Genomic DNA, 20,552 nt, shown 5'->3' on the forward strand with positions numbered 1-20,552 from the left:
AGAAAATAGTTAATTTCAGTGTTTAGCCACCCCCACCCCGCACCCCCTACTCCGTGTGGAGACTCCAGTTCTGATGTCTGGAAAGCACTAAATCTTGCTGCGCTACCAGGAGCAATTGATGCTGGCTCCCAGGAATATGACAGATTTAACCAAAAGCAGAGTCCGCTTGGAACACCCCCACACATCCGGGCCGCCTCATTTAATGAGCTGTGTGATCTTAATCGACTTTTGTTAGCCTCAGTGTTCCCGTCTGGAAAATGGGGTGATGAGTATACCTGCGGGACTGCGCAAAGAGGAAACTAGATGGTGTGCACACAGGGGGTCCTCCGGGTGTCCCATGGGCAGCAGAGGATCAGTGCGGTGGGGTGGGGGGATGCGATGGGAGGGGGAGTGCGATGGAAGGGGTGGTGTCTTCTTTCCTTCTGGTTTATGTTTTACATTCCTTACCTCGCACAGCCTGAAAACTGTGCTCGAAGTACCTCAGTCTCAGAGAGCAAATCTCGTTTCCCACCATGGCATGCTAGTCAGAACCTGCTAGTATGACTGAATGCCTCGATTCCTATTCTGCACAATCTGGAACCAGACACAGACAGCAGGGAGAGGTCAGCCTCATTGGAGAGGCTAAGAAGGGAGCCTGGTGACAAGCTCCTGAGGTCGTTCCTGCCTCTGACCTAGCTCCGGAAGGCTCTCCTCTGTCCATTCGGATCCCCAGACTGATAAAGCATCCATTACCCTATCTCTGCATTGGCTTCACCGACCGAAAAGCCCTTCCTTTAATCTGCGCTAGCTGAATTACAGTTCTCCCCTCCCGTACCCATGGCCCGGGGCTTGGGGTGGGGGTGAGGTTGCATCCAGATTCCCCTCGGATAACAAAATCCGTGGATGCTCGCTTGTTTCGCCCCTGTACAGTCAGCGCTCTGCATCCCCGGATGCGGAACTCGCGGGTGATGTGCCCATCTTTCCAGGGCCAGTCGGAGCACCGCTCCCCCAGCCCAGTAAGAACTCTCAGCAGGCTCTCCGTAGTTCTGTCACTTCACTCCCTATAGCACTGCACTTCCACTGATTGCTTAATTGTCTGTTCCACGCCCCATCCTTTCTTGCTGCATCACAAGGGCAGGGCTAACCTCTGGGAAACCCTTGAGTACCTCTTTCATCGCTAACATGCGAGGGTTGCTCAAGAGATGTTTAGGAAATTTATTTAAATATGCCCAGAGGAGATACGAAATGTGGTTGGTTCCACGCAGTGTCTGTGTGAGTGTGTATGTGTTATAGTGGCTCCCGCAAAATATGATCATGTGTCTTTGTATGTCTTCAGGATTGAATAGTTTAAAATATAACCAAATCTGTTAATGGTCCATGATTACACAACCAGTACCTATATTGTGATAATATGTTTACAAATCTTTCCCTATATGTTTCAATTACAAACAACAAAGGAAAAAAAAATGAAATCAAAGCCTGGATTTCATTCAATGAACAAATACTTTTGAGAAGCAGATAAAACGCTAAATAATGTCATTTTTAGCAACATGGATGGACCTAGAGATTGTCATATTGAATGAAGTAAGTCAGACAGAGAAAGGCAAATATATGATATTGCTTATATGTGGAACCTAAAAAAAAATGTATAAATGAACTTGATTACAAGACAGAAATAGAATCACAGATGTAGAAAACAAACTTGTGGTTCCTGGAGAGAGGAACAAACTGGGAGATTGGTACTGACATATACCCACTACTGTAAGTAAAATCGATAACTAATAAGAACCTCCTCTATAGCACAGGGAACTCTACAAATGCACTGTAATGACCAATAGGGGAGTAATCTAAATAAAGAGCTGATATATGTATACACATAACTGATATACTTTGCTGTACAGCAGAAATGAATGCAATGTTACAAATCAACTATACAGGCTTCTTAGGTGGCACGAGTGGTAAAGAACCTGTCTGCCAATGCAGGAGACATAAGGAGATGTGGGTTCAATCCCTGAGTTAAAAAAATCCCTTGGGGGAGATCATGGCAACCCATTCTAGTATTCTTGCCTGAACAATCCCATGGGCAGAGAAACCTGGTGGACTTCAGTACATTGGGTGGCAAAGAGTCGGACATGACTGAAGCAACTTAGTGCATGCATGTATACTCCAATAAAAATTTTAAAAATGCTTAATATGAAAAATGAGAAGTAACAATAATGATTTTTTATTTATAGGCATGTAGGTATGATAGATGGAGAAGGCCATGGCAACCCACACCAGTACTTTTGCCTGGAAAATCCCACGGAAGGAGGAGCCTGGTAGGCTGCAGTCCATGGGGTCGCTAAGAGTCGGACATGATTGAAGCGACTTAGCAGCAGCAGCAGCAGATATGATAGAGGCAAAGTGGCTTAGAGGATGAAACTAGAAGGGAGGGGCTTTAGGCTGTTATTTATTTTAAAAAGAGTAATGAGAATAACTATGTGTATGCGTGTGTTAGTTGCTCAGTCGTGTCCGAGTCTTTGTGATCCCATGGACTATAGCTCGCCGGACTCCTCTGTCCATGGAATTCTTCAGGAACGAATACGGGAGTGGGTAGCTGTTCCCTTCTCTAGGGGATTTTCCCAACCCAGGGATAGAACCCCGGTCTCCAGCATTGCAGGTGAATTCTTTACCATCTGAGCCACTAGGAAAGCCCAGTAAGAATAACTAAACTAAAAAAATTAGCTATTTAAACCACAGACATGTGGTTTTAAAGATTTTACTTTGAATAATCAGGCATACAGAAAATTACTAACTCCTATTATAGTTTGATGAATTTTCTCAAAGGGAGCATGACAAAATAACCACCACTCAGATGAAGAAACACCGACATCAGGACCTCCCTCTTTCTCTCAGCCATTTATTAATTCTTCCTCCCAAAATATAACCCCTTTTCTGACTTTTAACACCATAGATTAGTTCAGCTTGTGTTTGAATATAAATGAAATGATACGCTATTTAGCTTTTTTTGTTCAAAAGTATGTGAATTTCATTTATTTTTACTAGTGTATAGAATTTCATTATATGCATATACTAAAATTATTTCATTCAATCTACTGTGGTTAGACACAAGGGTTGTGTCCAGTCTGGAGGCTTTACAAATAACACCACTATGAACAGTCTTGAGCATGTTTTTTGGTGAATATATATGCAAGTAGTTTTGCTGATTGAAGTTGGGGGGGGTAGGGTGTGTCCATAGTTGGAATGAAAGATTCATATACATGGGATACAAATTCCATTTTAATGAGAGGTTTTAATCAACTTCATTTAGTACATGATAGGAAAAGCATTCAAAACCCAGTAAGATTATTGAAGATTTACATGACACAACTAGCAAACTTGATCATAATTTATTTCTCTCTTTTTCTTTTTTTTGCTTGCTTTGTTAATTTTTGATTTATCTATTATGAAGGTATATTATTAGGATACCCATTTAGAATTGTATCTTTTGGATGGATTAACCTCTTAAATATAAAACGCCCCCATTTTTATTCTTACTAAAGAACATCTTTTAGTAATTTTTTTCAACAAAGCTCTGTGGGTTGTTGTTCTCTGTTGTTTGCACATGGTTCTACCTTACCTTCATTCTTGAAGGAGTTTAGAATCACAGCTCGGTAGTTTTCTACTCTGATCACCTGGTTCATGTTTATCCACGTCTTCAGACATCTATGCTTGCTGTTGGGAAGTCTGTTGTCAATCTGAACTTGCTCCCCTGTACACAATTTATGAGTCCATTCTCTTATGTTCCAGATGCTCCCTTTAGCTTTGTTGTTCTATGGTTTAATATGATGCATTCAAATATATATCGCTAGAAATTATGCTTCCAAACTTGACGAATTTTTTCAATGTGTGGTCTTGAAATTTGTCTCTCTTCAAACTGTCTAGTAAATATGTGGTCAGTTCAATTCAGTCGCTCAGTTGTGTCTGACTCTTTGCCACCCCATGGACTGCAGCACGCCAGGCTTCCCTGTCTATCACCAAATCCCAGAGCTTGTTCAAACTCATGTCCATCATGTCGAGTCAGTGATGCCATCCAACCATCTCCTCCTCTGTCATCACGTTCTCCTTAAGAACCCCATGAAGAGTATGAAAAATGTGATAGAGCTTCTCAAACTATATCACATGTTCTTGAATTCTCTATTTTTCATCTTCTGAATCTGTGTTTCATTTACATGTTCAGATCCAGTGTCAAATACATTCATTCTACCATCACCTGAGTCTTTCTCAGTTTTTATCTAAGTTTTTAAAAAGTAGTTCACTAGGCATGTTTCCCATTTTCAAAGCTGTCGGTTGCTTTTTTCCCAAATGTACCAATACATATTTGACATCTTCCTTTAATTATCCTAAAGAAAACATTCCTATCCTTTAGCAATATTTTGTAAAATATAATATTTCACACTTAAGCACACAGGAATATGAACAAAATATTAACACTAATTTGAGTAAAAGTGATGCATTCTCATTTACATACACTGTTGACTAGAGGGTAGATTACTGGTAGCCAAAAGTCCTTTTCTCATCCCTTTCCAGTTGGATTTTCCCCTGTCATGGTAACACAATCTGAATTTCATTCTGATGAATTTCTTGTTTTTCCTTAGTGGAAAAGGAAGCTAGATATAGATATAGGCATAGATATAGATATACAGGTCTTCCCTAGTGACTTAGTTAGTAATGAATCTGCCTGCAATGCAGGACATTCTGGTTTGATCCCTGGGTCTGGAAGATCCCCTGGAGAAGAAAACAGCAACCCACTCCAGTTTTCTTGCCTAGGAAATCCTATGAACAAAGAAGCCTGGAAGACTACAGTCCATGGAGTTGCGATGAGTCAGACATGGCTTAGGGACTAAACCATCACATCCTGTCTATGTAATATATTAATAGAAAAATATCCTAGAATATTGTTATATTATCTAGACTCATTAAACTTTATACATTTTAATCTATTATCCTTTATGTCTAAATTTATTTTCTTTAATAAAATAGGTTCAATCAACTTTTTTTATTTCATATTGATGTAACATTTTTTTTTTCATATTTTAAATTTAAGCCTCTCTTTCTGTATATCTCTCCTCAATAACATTAAGGTGGATTTTGTTTTTAATCTAGGACAAGTTTGCCCTTAATTAGATAGTTGAGACCTTGCACATTTTTGTGGTCACTCTTTTATCTGGGTTTATGTTGATTATTTAATTATGTATTTGCTTTCTGCCTCATTTTTTTCTGATTCTCATTTCTTTCTTGCCATCTTTTGGATTGACATTTTTTATTTTTTCCTTTTTTCTCCCTCCATTCTTCCTCTCTACTTGCTTGGAAATAATACACTCTCCGCATAGTATTTTAGTGGTTACTAGAATTATTTGATCAGGTATACAATCTAGGTACTTCTGGTAAGTGAGATTATACACTATTTGCCTTTTTATGATTAGTTTATTTCACTTAGCATATGGTTCTCCAGATTCATCCACATTGTATTATGTCAGAATGTCCTCCTTGTCAAGGTTGAATAATATTCCATTGTTGGGACTTCCCAGGTGGCTCAACTGGTAAAGAATCCACCTGCCAATGCAGGAGATGCACGAGACGTGGGTTCAGTCTCTAGGTTGGGAAGATCCCCTGGAAAAGGAAATGACAACCCACTCTAGTATTCTTGCCTGGAAAATCCCATGGACTGAGAAGCCTGGCAGGCGAGGCATGCATACATGCCCAATATTCCATTGCATGTTCATAACATGCTTGGTTTATTCATTCATTCATCAGTGTGGACACTTGAGCGGCTTCCATGTTTCAGCTGTTGTGAATAATACTTTTATGAACATGGTATGTAAATTATGTCTTCTGTAATCTGTGTTTAGTGGTGGGGGGAGCAAGTATTTATTCCATTTTTTAAAAAATATTTGAATTATGGCATTTTTAAAAAATTTTTATTGAAGGCTAATTATTTTACAATATTATATTGGTTGGTTTTGCCATACATTGACAGGAATTTGCCCCGGGTGTACATGAGTTCCCCCTCCCGAAGCCCCCTCCCACCTCCCTCCTCCCTTTATCCTCCCTCTGGGTCATCCCCGCACACCAGCCCCAAGCATCCTGTAACATGCATCGACCCTTAACTGGCAATTCATTTCACATATGACAATATACATGTTTCAATGCCATTCTCCCAAACCATCCCACCCTCACCCTCTCCCACAGAGTCCCAAAGACTGTTCTATACATCTGTGTCTCTTTTGCTGTCTCGTATACAGGGTTATCATTTGCATCTTTCTAAACTCCATATATATGCATTAGTATATTGTATTGGTGTTTTTCTTTCTGGCTTACTTCACTCTGTATAGGCTCTAGTTTCATCCACCTCATTAGAACTGATTCAAATGCATTCTTTTTAATGGCTGAGTAATACTCCATTGTGTAAATGTACCACAGCTTTCTTATCCATTCGTCTGCAGATGGACATTTAGGTTGCTTCCATGTCCTGGCTATTATAAACAGTGCTGCAATGAACATTGGATACATGTGTCTCTTTCAATTCTGGTTTCCTATCCAAAAGTCTACATGCAATAAATGCTGGAGAGGGTGTGGAGAGAAGGGAACCCTCTTACACTGTTGGTGGGAATGCAAGCTAGTACAGCCACTATGGAAAACACTGTGGAGATTCCTCAAAAAATTGGAAATAGAACTGCCATATGATCCAGCAATCACACTCCTGGGAATTGTGGCATTTTAAAATCGAGGCATGATTGACATGTTACATTACATTAGCTTCAGATGTGCAATATGATGCCATCTTAATCTATTCATTGAGCTTTCTATTTCAATTATTACATTTTCATTTATGCATTTTTATTTCACTCACTTTTAAAAATTCTTTATTATTTTTATAACAATGCCAATAATAGTATCAGCAATAACCTCCCTGGCCCATGCGGTCAAGCTTCTCTTATATTTCTTTATGCATATAAAGCATTGTTAATTTACATATTGTTTTAATGATTCAAATATCTGAAGTATTTCTCAGTGAAATTCTATTTTCCAAGTCTTTTCCCCTGCCCCTTGGCTGTCCTTTAGCTTGGTGTGCTTGTTTGCATATTTGGTGATTATTAAAATCATTTTGGAAGTTGCAAATTAAAAATTAATGATCACGTTTCATTATCATACATTTCAGCTATGTAAATTTTAAAGAAACTCCTTAAGTTTACCTTGGAATGTGGAATGCCAGACTGGATGAATTACAAGCTGGAATCAAGACTGTCGGGAAAATTTTAACAACCTCAGATAATGCAGACGATACCACTTTAATGGGAGAAAGGGAAGAGGAACTAAAGAGCCTCTTGATGTGGCTAAAAGAGGAGAGTGAAAAAGCAGGTTTGAAATTCAATACTCGAAAAACTCAGATTATGGCATCTGGCTCCATCATTTCTAGGAGATCAAACCGGTCAATCTTCAGTTCAGTTCAGTTCAGTTCAGTCGCTCAATCGTGTCTGACTCTTTGCAACCCCATGAATCACAGCACGCCAGGCCTCCCTGTCCATCACCAACTCCCGGAGTTTACTCAAACTCATGTCCACAGAGTCGATGATGCCATCCAGCCATCTCATTCTCTGTCGTCCCCATCTCCTCCCACCCCCAATCCCTCCCAGCATCAGACTCTTTTCCAGTGAGTCAACTCTTCGCATGAGGTGGCCACAGTATTGCAGTTTCAGCTTTAGCATCAGTCCTTCCAATGAACACCCAGGATTGATCTCCTTAAGGATGGACTGGTTGGATCTCCTTGCAGTCCAAGGGACTCTCAAGAGTCTTCTCCAGCACCACAGTTCAAAAGCATCAATTCTTCGGCGATCAGCTTTCTTCACAGTCCCACTCTCACATCCATACATGACCACGGGAAAAACCATAGCCTTGCCTAGACGGACCTTGGTTGGCAAAGTAATGTCTCTGCTTTTTAATATGCTATCTAGGTTGGTCATAACTTTCCTTCCAAGGAGTAAGCATCTTTTAATTTCTTGGCTGCATCTGCAGTGATTTTGGACAGTCTTAAGGGTGATCAATCCTGAATATTCACTGGAAGGACTGATGTTGAAGCTGAAGTTCCAGTATTTCGGTTATCTGATACAAATAGATGACTAATTGGAAAAGTCCCTGATGCTGGGAAAGATTGAGGACAGAAGGAGAAGAGGGCATCAGAGGATGAGATGGCTAGACGGCATCACTGATGCAACAAACGTGAACTTGGGCAAACTCCGGGCGATGGTGAGGGACAGGGAGGCCTGGCGTGCTGTAGTCCACGGGGTCACAAAGAGTCAGAAACAACTGGGTGGCTGAACAACACCAACAATCCATCCCTTCATGGGAAATAGATGAGGAAAAAGTTGAAGCAATGATAGATTTTATTTTCTTGGGCTCCAAAATCACTGTGGGCATTGAGTGCAGCCATGAAATTAAAAAAATACTTGCTCCTTGGAATGATAGCTATGACAAAACTAGACAGCACATTCAAAAGCAGAGCCATCATTTTGTGGACAAAGGTCCGTGTAGTCAAAGCTATGGCTTTTCTAGTAGTCATGTATAGATATGAGAGTTGGACCTTAAAGAAGACCGCTTACCCAAGAATTGATGTTTTCAAACTATGGTAGTGGAAAAGACTCTTGACAGTCCCTTGGACTGCAAGAAGATAAAACAAGTCAATCCCAAAGGAAATCAACCCTGAATATTCATTGGAAGGACTAATGCTGAAGCTGAAGCTCCAATACTTTGGTCACCTGATGTAAAGAGCCAACTCATTGGAAAAGACTCTGATGCTTGGAAAGATTAAAGGCAAGAAGAGAAGTGGGCAGCAGAAGATTAGATGTTTGGATAGCATTAGTGACTCAATGGGCATACATTTGAGCAAACTCTGGGAGATAGGGAAGGAAAGGTGAGCCTGGGATGTTGCAGTCCATAGGGTCGCAAAGAGTCAGATATGACAGTGACTGAACAACAATACTTTCTTAAAGGTAGTCTGGAAATATATATCAAGATCTCTTAAAAATATATATACTATGCAGACCTATAAATTTGCTTAGAGAATACCAATTATGCATTGAATTTTTGTTTACCAAGTTATGAAAAACATCCATTATAACACTTTTATATACCTGAAAAAATAAGACATTGTTGGCTAAAGTACAAAATTTTGTATTTTATTTGTGTTGTTGTTGTTCATTTGCCCAGTCGTATCTGACTCTTTGTGACCCCGTGTCTCTTTGTGATTCTTTGTGACTTCAGCACTCTTTGTGACTGCAACACGCCAGGTCTCTCTGTCCGTCACCATCTCCCGAAGTTTGCCCAAGTTCATGTCCATTGCATCGATGATACCGTCCAGCCATCTCATCCTCTGACACCCTCATTTCCTCTTGCCCTCAGTCTTTCCCAGCATCAGGGAGTATTCCAATGACTCAGCTGTTTGCATCAGATTACCAAAATAATGGAGTTTCATCTTCAGCATCAGTCCTTCCAAAGAGTATTCAGGGAAATCAACTCATTGATTTCCCTTAAGATTGACTGGTTTGATCCCCTTGCTATTCAAGGAACTCTCAGGAGTCTTCTCCAGCACCATAGTTTGAAGACATCAATTCTTCAGCCCTACACCTTCTTTATGGTCCAGCTCTCACAACCGTACGTGACCACTGGGAAGACCATAGCCTTGACTAGATGAAACTTTGTTGGCAGAGTAATGTCTCTGATTTTCAACAAACTGTCTAGGTTTGTCATAGTTTTTTTTGCCAAGAAGCAATCATTTGATTTCATGGCTGCAGTCACCAGCCACAGTGATTTTAGAGCCCAAGAAGAGGAAATCTGTCACTACTTCCACATTTCCCCTTCTTTTTGCATGAAGTAATGGGGCCGGATGCCATGATCTTAGTGTTTTTTAATATTTAGTTTTAGGCCAGCTCTTTCACTCTCCTCCTTCACCCTCATCAAGAGGCTTTTTAGTTCCTCTTCGCTTTCTGCCATTAGAGTGGTATCACCTGCATATCTGAGGTTGTGGATGTTTCTCTATCTTGATTCCAGCTTGTCGCTCATCCGGCCCGACATTTGTCATGATGTGTTCAGTGTAAACATAAGTTAAACCAACAGGATGACAGTAGACAGCTCCGTCATACTCCTTTCTCAATCTTGAATCAATCAGTTGTTCCATACAGGGTTCTAACTGTTGCTTCTTGACCTGCATAAAAATTTCTCAGGAGACAGTAAGTTGGTCTGATATTCCCATCTCTTTAAGGGCTTTCCACAGTTTATTATGATCCACCCCGTCAAAGGCTTTAGCATAGTCAATGAAGCAGAAGTTGATGTTTTTTGGAATTCCCTAGCTTTCTCTATGATCCTGTGAATGCTGGCAATTTGATCTCTGGTTTATACTTTATGATCATTATTTATACAGAATAATGATGATAAAATTATTTTAAAAATAAATTATAGTGTGTCTATATGATAAAATGTTCTTCCATTAAAGATGATTTCCAAGAATATTTAAGTTTGAAAAAAGGTTTATGTGAACTGATAACAATAGGAAACAAAAAATAATGTATAATTGTACCAATTCCTTCTCTGTATCAATCAGGCTACCCATTTATCATCTGTTTACCTACCTATCTATTCATCTGTCTATACAATTATTGATTTACCTATACATCTGAGACAAAACTGGGAAGAAAAAAGATAAACCAAAGAGTTAATTCTAATTTATCTACATGGTGTAATTCTGGTATTTTTCTTTGTATTCCATTTAATTTTCAAATTTTCTATAATGGATATAGCATTGACGCAATGGAGAAAAGACAAATGTTTATTATCATCACATAGCTATGTTAAGAACTGAGAAGTGATAAATTTAGGAGAATGAAAGGGAAGGAAAAATTGAAGGAAGGAAAGACAGGAGGGGAAGAAGGAAAGGCCTTGGAATGCTGCCTCTCTTGGCATCATTCATTTTATTTTTCAGTATATAATATAAGTGCAAAACTGAAAGTCACTGATAAAGAAGGATCTGGTGTTGATCACTGCAGGCACTTAAAACTCATCAGCTCAGAGTCTGCTAACATTTAGGAAAGCAAACAGCCAACCAGGGGTTCCAAATACAAGCACAGGGCAGAAGTCAGCAAAGATCATCATGGCAATCTTCAAAGGCCGGCTCAGACCACACATTTGGGTGGCAGCTCACATGGTCACCATTCAAGAATTCAGAGGAGCAAGAAGGAGCCAGAATTGGGATGGGGGAAGGGTGGAAGAGCTGTTTCCTGTGTCAAAACCCTGTAAACACATAAAGAAGCTAAGTGATGTCACATTTGAGACCGAAGTAAATATTTCTGAGTTGCAGTGAGCAGCGCCACTCTATATCTGGTCATGTATTTGGAATGAGTCATTTTTTCCCCCTCTTGCCATTGACAAGTCATCCATACCATCAACACACAGTTCTTGGCATGAAATTTTGATCACCAGAAAGAGAATTTGCTCAGGCTAGTATAAGTGAAGCATGTTTTGTTGTAATGGCACTACTGATTCATCTTACAAGTCAAGGCCAATCTTAGTTTTTCAAGGGCTGAGTTGTCACCTGTGTCTCTCCTTCTAGTCCACTGTTTTCCTGCTTTGGTCTGCAACAGGCTTTCTCTGTTTCACTCGTAGCTTTTCTCCCAAATTTTTTTCTGAGGCTTTAACTTGTCATATTGCCAACTCATGACCCAACTCTACATGACTTCTTAGTACAAGTGTCCACTGACATTCTCTCAGCGTCACAGTTCTTAATTTTTTTAAGAAAGTCCCATTAACCAGAATGGGACAATGTAGCCCATGGTGTCAGAGAAGACAATGGCACCCCACTCCAGTACTCTTGCCTGGAAAATCCCATGGAAGGAAGAACCTGGTAGGCTGCAGTCCATGGGGTCACTAAGAGTCGGACACGACTGAGCGACTTCACTTTCACTTTTCACTTTCGTGCATTGGAGAAGGAAATGGCAACCCACTCCATTGTTCTTGCCTGGAGAATCCTAGGGATGGGGGAGCCTGGTGGGCTGCCGTCTATGGGGTCACACAGAGTTGGACATGACTGAAGTGACCTAGCAGCAGCAGCCCATGGTGCAATCAACAGCATTATAAGCTGCAAGTGTATTTAGGGTGGTCCCTCCTAAGAGCTGTGGATAAAGTTGTTTCTATACTAGAGTTAGCAGTTAACATCTGCTATACTTACTTCTTAGGGAAAAAGACATGCTTGCTTAACAAAACACTAGTGTTTGATCAGAAGGTATCAAACATTAAGAGAGGGTTAGAGAGGGAGATATTTATTAAGCATCAGAACTTATACATATGGAAGCCCACTAAATTATATGAAATGCTATTTTTCTAACAGCAGTAATTATTGAACACCTACTACTGAGATGCTTTCCTATATGTTGTGTCATTTCATCAAATGTTGCAGAATTAACATTATTGGCATGTTCAGTTCAGTCGCTCAGTCGTGTCTGACTCTCTGCAATCCCATGAATCACAGCACGCCAGGCCTCCCTGTCTATCACCAACTCCCGGAGTTCATTCAAACTCATGTCCACAGAGTCGGTGATGCCATCCAGCCATCTCATTCTCTGTCGTCCCCTTCTCCTCCCACCTCAAACCTTTCCCAGCATCAGAGTCTATTCCAGTGAGTCAACTCATTGCATGAGGTGGCCAAAGTATTGCAGTTTCAGCTTCAGCAAATGAGAAAAGTTAACAAGGGTTCTGGTCACTGATTCTGATGAGGGCTGGGGGCAGGGGTGTTTTCTCCACAACCAGGCAAATCTCTGACATCAGCTGAGTGCCTTGCAACCCAACACAATTCTGACACAATCTGCCCAGATAGAGAAGGTCAGATCACACAGGTTAAGGGCTCAGTCCCACAATGATGAAGGTCCATCTAGTCAAAGCTATGGTTTTTCCAGTAGTCAGGTATGAATGTGGGAATTGGACCATAAGGAAGGCTGAGCACAGAAGAACTGATGCTTTCAAATTGTGGTGCTGGAGAAGACTCTTGAGAGTCTCTTAGACTACAAAGATATCAAGCCAGTCAAAAGGAAATCAACCCTGTACATTCATTGGATGGACTGGTGCTAAAGCTGAAGTTCTAATACTTTGGCCACTGGTGCGAAGAGATAAATCATTAGAAAAGACCCCGATGCTAGGAAAGATTGAAGGTGGGAGGAGAAGGGGATGACAGAGGATGAGATGATTGGATGACATCACCAACTCAATGGATATGAGTTTGAGTGAACTCCCAGAGATACTGAAAGACAGGGAAGCCTGGCATGTTGCAGTCCATGGGGTCTGAAAGAGTCAGATACGACTTAGTGATTGAACAACAACAAACCACAAGACTGTCTCTTACAAGTAATTCAGATACTGTTACAAGTGTACCTTGTCATGTCTGCTTCAAGCAGAAGAGATATAGCTTGAAGGTTATAATAACTCCCTCCTTGGGTGCAATTAATTTGCCAGAGTGGCTCATAGAACTCAGAGAAACATTTTAATTGCTAGATCTTGGATTTAGTATAAAAATAAGACTCAAGAACAATCAGATGGAGCAGATGCATAGGATAAGCTGTGAGAAAGCACAGCTCTCTCCAAGCTGATCAGTCTCCCCAAATCTTAGTGCACTTGCCAACCCAGAAGCTTTCTGAACCCTGTCTTCTGGAGTTTTTACGGAGGTATCATTACATAGGCAGACTGGATTAAGTCATTGACCATTGACAATCAATTCAACCTCTTTGCAACCCCATAGACTATAGCCTGGCTCCTCTGTCCATAGAATTCTCCAGACCAGAATACTGGGGTGGTCATCAGTTGCCTTTTCCAGGGAATCTTCCCTACATAGAGACTGAACCCCGGACTCTCACACTGAAGGTGGATTCTTCACCAGCTGAACCACCACTAAGCCTAAGAACTCTGGATTGGGTCCACTATCCCTTCTGCAGGGGATCTTCCTGATCCAGGATTGAACCATGGTCTCCTGCATTGTAGTGGAATCTTTATCAGTTGAGCTACAGGGGAAGCCTGTAGGAGCCTAGCAGGCTACAGTCCATGGAGTCACAAAAGAGTTGGACGCGACTTAGGGAATAAACAACAATAACAACACAGTCAGTCTTTGAGACTGAGTAAGTTGCCCAAGGATACACAATTGGAATAAAGTTTCAAGAAAACTCACACCTGTCTGACTGAATGAGGTAATGCTTCTCTTGAAAACTCAGTTTAGCCTAGAGTCAACCAATGATTCACTGCAGGATCTGGTTATGCTCATCAGGCCTCGTGTTTCTCATGTATGAAGTAAGAATATTCACTTCTAGGGTCTCTCTCAGTTTTGGCCTCTATGAAGCGTTGACGTTTTACTTCTTACTTGGTTTCATTCTATTTATAATGTTTGTTGCCATCCTTTGATTTTAGTAGTAATTCTAAGTGTAAGAATGGCAAATAAATATTAACAATAAAAGGAAAGGTAATAGCTCAGTTGGTAAAGAATCTGCCTGCAATGCAGGAGACCCCGGTTTGATTCCTGGGCCAGGAAGATCCGCTGGAGAAGGGATAGGCTACCCACTCCAGTATTGCTGGGCTTCCCTTGTGGCTCAGCTGGTAAAGAATCTGCCTGCAATGTGGGAGACCTGTGTTCTACTCCTGGGTTGGGAAGACCCTACCCACTCCAGTATTCTGGGCTGGAGAAATCCATGGACTGTATAGTCCATAGGGTTGAAAAGAGTTAGACATGACTGAGTGACTTTCACTTTCAATCTTAATTAAAATGATTAAAAAGAAGTTCTGAAGTCATGATGAATTATTCAAGGTTTTTAGATATAAAGTATCATAGTTATGAACATATCACAGTTTGCTTCAATAAATTTAGCAAATATAAATTGAGTACCTCCATTCTTCATGGTCAGCCACTGAAAGAGACATTACAAAGAATCAGGTGTAAAATGCTGTATTGAGAAAGTGTTTCATGGACTTCCAGATAAACACAGATGAAAAGATGGGACTCTAAAAAGTTTAAACAATGAAATCACTGAAGAGTTAGAGAATTTGGGAAAGCTTCCAGAACAAAAGGACCCTTTGAGATGTGTATTGAGCATATTAGCCAAGAATAATTATTAATCTGAATCAACAATATTCATGCTAATATTTAAACAGAACTAGATGAGGCTTTTAACTTGATTTGAAATCATTTGATTTTCCCTTTACAATTTTTCTGTCAGTCCAAGTTCCACAAGACAGAAAAGAAGTTTAAACTATCACCACCAGGAGACAAAATGAATAGAATTCTGACTCCAGGAGCTCCTTGAGGCCAGCTCCTTGAAGGGGGCTGGGGAGTGTTCAGAACTTGAGCGCAGCTGTAAGGCTTTTTCCCTTGACTTGTGTGGCATGGAACTGAGTGTAAAGGCTGGGAAGTGATGTGGAACCGGAATTCAGAATGATCCAGGTCCCACTGCAGTAAAAGTCTGCCTGAGAAACAGCTGAGTACATAAAAGCTCCTAAAGAAAACCAAAACAATGATATTCCCCATTGTGCCTGTTTAGTCTTTCTGTAGAGACTCATGGGGTCCTGGCTATTATCTATTTTTAATATCATTTGACCTTAAAATTCATGCTACCATCTGGAAAAAGAGAAGTGTTTCCTTAATGTGAATATGAGTGAAGAAAAAAGATGAGGAAAGAGTTACAGAATGTTAATCCTTTTTTTTTCTTTTTTAAATTAGCAGATGTCACTCATTTCTTGATATTTTACAGGTAACTAAACACATTAGACATTCCAACAAATTGATCAGTCACTCTTTATCTGGTGCCACTGAATTCTCAAATGAGAAAGTGTGAAATCTAAGATTTTATTTCACATGTATGATTTTTTTCCCTTTAAAGTAGAAATCCAGCTGTTCTTTGAAGGTGTGTCACTAATTGTTTCGTTCATTAATTTGTGATTAATCACTATTCTCTCTTTTTAGTTTGAAAGAATTGGACAGTTGTGTGTTTCCTCTGAGGCTGAATTGAAGATCTCATTAAATTTAATGTAATCTTTATAACTCAATCATTTGATCAAGAGTCCCAGTGTGGGAGCTTAATATACGCTGGGAAGTCTGCTACATACCTGGCATATGGACACAAACAGGCTCTTATTTTTTATCTACACCAACAGGGATCTGAAGGCCAGGAAGTTCAAGAAATAATTTAGAATGCAGAGCTGTATGAGCACATTCAGGGTACACAGCAGCCACAGGTTCAGAGGTAATCTGGAGCAATTAAAGATGAAGTATAATGGGTCCAGGGAAAGAGGAAGGGCAGCCGGTAGACAGTGCCCAGTGAGTGATCAGAATTATAAATGCAGGACTAATGTAGAAGTTTTAATGTGGAGAGTAATTTGTCAAATAAACCAAGGAGAAAAGTCATGACAACTCTAATCACCGAAATTGGCATTTCCTTCTTATGTTTCAATTAAGTAGACCATTTCAGCTTCACAGAAGTCACACTATAATGTGGAAGACTTAGTAATCTAGCAAAGCCAGATTTCACTGTGGACTGTTACACCCTTTCATCTCCCTGGGTCAACTTCTGATGTTCCCTTTATGTGGAAGGAGCCTTAGAACAATCCTCCTGTCTTCTCTAAACCTCGAAGAAGACAAAGTGACTACTAATTGGTGATTTTAGAATGAGAAACTGGGCATGTGCAGCCGATCCTTTTCAACCAAGAGGACTTTTAGCAATTTTTTAAAATGCTCATTCATTTATTTTTTTCTTTTCCACTAGCATAGGATGCTATTTAAAAGTGTGAATTTCAGAGCCAGACAGAACTGATGTGAATCTTACCTCTGCCACTTACTTAAAGCTATGATTTGGATACATTGATTATTTTGATGTAGAGTCTGCAAAAGATTTCTTTACATGCACATCTTTGTATGCATTAGTATCTAGTTGTTATAGGGCATATTTCCAAAAACCACCTTTGATGGGTTAAAAGTTATATGTATATTTATTTTTAATAGCTGTTTGCTACATGTATAGCAAAGTATAATAATTATAATAATTCACATCCACCAGTTTTGTGTGAACGTACTTTTTCACTAATCCTTGAAAAAAATTCATGCATGTAAATATACATGTTTATATATATATATATATAATTAATGAGTGGAAATTAATATCTCATATTCTCTTGCCTGAACTTTGCCAACTGTAAAGGAATTTAACATCTTTACATATATCTCTTGATCATTTAGATTTGGAGGTGATGTTTTATATTAATTGGTTTAACAAAATATTTAGGAATGAAGGTCCTGAGCTACACTGCTTGTATCTGAATGCTATGAGATTATTCTTTTTTTTCTCTCTCTCTCTTTTTTTCTGTTTTGAATTATGGATATCAGAATTTTTTTATTAAGTTGCTGATTTCATAAAATGACATTGGGATTTGTCCCTGATTCTTATCTTACATGGAACAACAGACTGATTTCAAATAGGAAAAGGAGTACATCAAGGCTGTATATTGTCACCCTGCTTATTTAATTTATATGCAGAGTACATCATGAGAAGTGCTGGGCTGGAGGAAGCACAAGCTGGAATCAAGATTGCCGGGAGAAATATCAATAACCTCAGCTATGCAGATGACACCACCCTTATGGCAGAAAGTGAAGAAGAACTAAAGAGCCTCTAGATGAAAGTGAAAGAGGAGAGTGAAAAAGTTGGCTTAAAGCTCAACATTCAGAAAATTAAGGTCATGGCATCTGGTCTCATCACTTCATGGCAAATAGATGGAGAAACAGTGGAAACTGTGGCTGACTTTATATTTCTGGGCTCCAAAATCACTGCAGATGGTGACTTCAGCCATGAAATTAAAAGATGCTTACTCCTTGGAAGGAAAGTTATGATCAACCTAGATAGCATATTAAAAAACAGAGACATTACTTTGCCAACAAAGGTCTATCTAGTCAAGGCTATGACTTTTCCAGTGGTCATTTATGGATGTGAGAGTTGGACTATAAAGAAAGCTGAGCACCGAAGAACTGATGCTTTTGAACTGCGGTGTTGGAGAAGACTCTTGAGACTTCAAGGAGACTGCAAGGAGATCCAACCAGTCCATCCTAAAGAAGATCAGTCTGGGGTGTTCATTGGAAGGACTGGTGTTGAAGCTGAAACTCTAATACTTTGGCCACCTGATGTGGAGAGCTGACTCATTTGAAAAGGCCCTGATGCTGGGAAAGATTGAGGGCAGGAGGAGAAAGGGATGACAGAGGATGAGATGGCTGGATGGCATCACTGACTCAATGGACATGGGTTTGGGTGGACTCCAGGAGTTGGTGAGGGACAGGGAGGCCTGGCGTGCTGTGGTTCATGGGGTTGCAAAGAGTCGGACATGGCTGAGAGACTGAACTGAATTGAACTTAGCGAATATGGGAATTAAGTTGAAGTCTCCTACTAATTATCACAGATGAGAAGTAGAGAGAATCTGCGATTAACTCACCCATGTCCTTCATCTACTGCAATTTTGAGATCTTTGTTTTAACTCTATTATTTGGTCAGAATTTCTTCAGTGGTATGAGTGGTTGGTAGGCTGTAAATCTTTCAGTTCAGTTCAGTTCAGTCACTCAGTTGTGTCCAACTCTTTGCAACCCCATGGACTGCAGCATGCCAGGCCTCCCTGTCCATCACTAACTCCCAGAGTTTACTCAAACTCATGTCCATCGAGTCAGTGATGCCATCCAACCATCACTTCCTCTGTCGTCCCCTTCTCCTCCCACCTTCAATCTTTCCCAGCATCAGGGGCTTTTCAAATGAGTCAGTTCTTCCCATCAGGTGGCCAAAGTATTGGAGTTTCAGCTTCAGTATCAATTCTTCCGTGACTATTCAGGACTGATTTCCTTTAGGATGGAGTAGTTGGATCTCCTTGCAGTCCAAGGGACTTTCAAGAGCCTTCTCCAACACCACAGTTCGAAAGCATCAATTCTTTGGCACTCAGCTTTCTTTATAATTCAACTCTCACATCCATAAATGACTACTGGAAAAACCATAGCTTTGACTAGATGGACCTTTGTTGGCAAAGTAATGTCTCTCCTTTTAAATATGCTGTCTAGGTCTGTCATAAATTTTCTTCCAAGGAGCAAGCATCTTAATTTCATGGTTGTAATCATCATCTGAAGTGATTTTGGAGCCCAAAAAAAGAATAAAGTCTGCCACTGTTTCCATTGTTTCCCCATTTATTTCCCATGAAGTGATGGGACTGGATGCCATGATCTTTGTTTTCCGAATGTTGAGTTGTAAGTCAACTTTTTCACTCCTCTTTTACTTTCATCAAAAGGCTATTTAGTTCTTCGCTTTCTGTCATAAGGGTGGTGGCATCTGCATATCTGAGGTTATCGATATTTCTCCTGGCAATCTTGATTCCAGCTTGTGCTTCCTCCAGCCCAGCATTTCTCATGATATACACTGCATATAAGTTAAATAAGCAGGGTGACATTATACAGTCTTGAGTACTCCTCTCCCAATTTGGAACCAGTCTATTGTTCCCTGTCCTGTTCTAACTGTTGCTTCCTGACCTTCACACAGTTTTCTCAAGAGGCAGGTCAGGTGGTCTTGTATCTCCATCTCTTTCAGAATTTTCCAGAGTTTGTTGTGATCCACACAGTCAAATGTTTTGGCATAGTCAATAAAGCAGAAGTAGAACTGTGGTGTTGGAGAAGATTCTTGAGAGTCCCTTGGACTGCAAGGAGATCCAACCAGTCCATTCTAAAGGAGATCAGTCCGGGGTCTTCACTGGAAGGACTGATGCTGAAGCTGAAACTCCAATACTTTGGCTGCCTCATGTGAAGAGTTGACTCACTGGAAAAGACTCTTATGCTGGGAGAGATTGGGGGCAGGAGTAGAAGGGGACGACAGAGAATGAGATGGCTGGATGGTATCACCGACTCAATGGACATGAGTTTGAGTGAACTCTGGGAGTTGGTGATAGGGAGGCCTGGCATGCTGTGATTCATGGGGTCGCAAAGAGTCAGACACGACTGAAAGACTGAACTGAACTGAACTGAGATGTTTTTCTGGAACTCTCTTGCTTTTTCGATGACCCAATGTATGTTGGCAATTCGATCTCTGGTTGCTCTGCCTTTTCTAAATCCAACTTGAATATCTGAATCTTTAGATAGCTACAAATATGTTGCCTTTATTTTACTGAGAGATTCAGTTCCTAGGCAGGTTGATAAGAAGTCTGGGGTCGCCAAGGAGAAAGGGGTTTGGGGCTCTCAAGAAGGAGATGGAGTCTGGAATTCTCAAGGAGGAGGAAAGGACAAACTTGAGTGATCAACCTGGTCCCTGGTTCTGAAGCTAAATTTTCTTCTTTGGAGATCATGAATCTGACATCATTTACCATACGCTATTGTTACCAGGAAGTTGTGGGTACATGATTCACAGTGTCACTTCCTTTCTCCTCAGTATGTGTATATGTTCCCTCTCTATTTTCTATTTTCCACTCTTTCACATAAGTTGTCTAATTATCGAACAGATGTGCCTTCC

General features: G+C 40.3%; 1 pseudogene; it reads left to right on the top strand.

Annotated features, from left to right (window-relative positions):
• The first annotated feature begins 929 nt into the window (after window positions 1-929).
• LOC148777915 (E3 ubiquitin-protein ligase RNF8 pseudogene) overlaps window positions 930-20,552 on the top strand; it is a 52,581-nt pseudogene continuing 32,958 nt past the window's right edge.

The sequence above is a fragment of the Moschus berezovskii genome, chromosome 5, assembly GCF_049115385.1.
Source record: "Moschus berezovskii isolate FMDL1 chromosome 5, NW_MosBer_1.0, whole genome shotgun sequence".
Lineage (NCBI taxonomy): Eukaryota > Metazoa > Chordata > Mammalia > Artiodactyla > Moschidae > Moschus > Moschus berezovskii.